Below are 2,105 nucleotides of genomic sequence, written 5' to 3'. Positions count from 1 at the left end.
ATGAAATAGGGTCCAGATTATGATCTAGAAAACATGTTCTAAAAGACGCAACAACACCAGATAAGTGTCGATTATGCTCAGTAACGCTGGAATCAATCCAACATGTCACTATTGGATGTGGAGTGTTAGCTGGTACTAAATACCTACATTGCACAACGATGTGACCAAAATTTTGCATCAGGCACTGACGATAAAGTACAAGTTAATAGAAGATAAGAGCCCATACTACAAGTACCACCTAAATAGACTCCTCCAAAAAGGTCCTCTCAAGCTCTACTGGGATGAATCAATAATTACGGACCATTAGACACCTGGACCCTGTTTCATAATAAAGTACAAACTAATACTATTAGTCTTATCGATTTAACTTAATACAATTACACTGACTTGTACAATAGTAACTTGTACTTTAGTACTTTTTAACTCCTGTAATATCACTAATAGTCCTCCCTATTATAAAAAAAAGTATTAGTTTTAGTTTAGTTAACACGTTGTTTCTATACTTGTATTTTCAACTAATACTATTATCTTTCATTATGAACCAGGGCCCAGATGTCCTCCTTATAGATCTAAGAAATAATAAAGTGGAATTTATCGATGTAGGGATCCCAACGATAATAATATAAGCTCCACGGTAGGAGAAAAACTGAGAAAATATTAGGAATTGGCGATTGAGTTTAAGGAACTGTATTATTTGGAGTGCATAATTTTTTTCTGAGAGAAGTTTCCATTAAGCAGAGGTGTCTGACAACAGAAATTTAACTGTAAAAATTACTGAAACCTGGTTTATAAAAAATATGTGTCGATATCTCATCTCTTTGACTTTGAATGTGATTTTCCCGATATTATTCCTTCCATAATAAACTCCCTAATCACCCAAACCCACTAGTTTCTAAGCTTGCTTCCTCTTTCATTCCTGGTAATCCTCCGAGGCGCCTGAAAAAAAGATGGTCTCGTGACCTTATATTGTAAACTGTTTTTAGAGTTCTACTACTGAGTAGTTTCTCTACATCCTGTATCATATCATTATAACATTATGACCAAATTTACTTGTTGTATTTTTTATACAGTTGTAAATATCAATAAATAACTTTAAAAAAAGAATGTGATTTTATTTATTTTTAAAAAATGTCATTTAATGTTTTACTTATTTATTAATTTTAATAAATATTTATAGCTTAAGAGGGGTAATGGAAGGGTTTCGTATTACAGCTCTTCTAGTTTCTTCACTGTCTGTCGTGAAACATGAGGTCTGGCGTTGTGGTGGAAGAGTATAGGTCCCTTCCGATTAATCAATGCAGGTCGTTGCAGGACAAGTCGTTGCACTTTGTCAGTATTATTGCAGTGCGATAAGGATGTGATGGTTTCACCTCTGGGTAACAAGGAGAAAGGAATTATTCCTGCCATTGTCCACCACACAGAAACTAATAATTTTTTTGCATGGAATTTTGGTCATGCCATTTGTCCCGGTCTTTTGTCGCTATTTAACCATAGACCTGATCGACGCCTGTTGTCTTATCCACTTTCCATAATACATTGCAATCCTACGATAAAACGCTCGTGAGTTTCCCAAGATCTCTTTCTCGCGGAAGGTTTAATTTATATTAATAATGAATAAATAATCGTTTTTATTTATTTATTAATAAATAAATATAATATAATAAATAATTATAGTTTAAGAGGGGTAATGGAAGGGTTTCGTATTACAGCTCTTTTAGTTTCTTCACTGTCTGTCGTGAAACATGTGGTCTGGCGTTGTGGTGGAAGAGTATATGTCCCTTCCGATTAATGAATGCAGGTCGTTGCAGGACAAGTCGTTGCACTTTGTGAGTATCACTGCAGTGCGATAAGGATGTCATGGTTTCACCTCTGGGTAACAAGGAGAAATGAATTATTCCTGCCATTGTCCACCACACAGAAACTAATCATTTTTTTGGATGCAAATTTGGTCATGCCATTTGTCCCGGTCTTTTGTCGATATTTAACCACAGGCCTGATCGACGCCTGTTGTCATATCCAGTTTTCATCATACATTGCAATCCTTCGATAAAAAGCTCGTGAGTTTCCCTAGATCTCTTTCTCGCCGAAGGTTTAATTTATATTAA

This window comes from Halyomorpha halys, unplaced genomic scaffold (genome assembly GCF_000696795.3).
Source record: "Halyomorpha halys isolate HHAL.00 unplaced genomic scaffold, Hhal_1.1 Scaffold202.1, whole genome shotgun sequence".
Classification (NCBI taxonomy): Eukaryota; Metazoa; Arthropoda; class Insecta; order Hemiptera; family Pentatomidae; genus Halyomorpha; species Halyomorpha halys.
Note: the sequence above shows the minus strand (reverse complement) of the source record.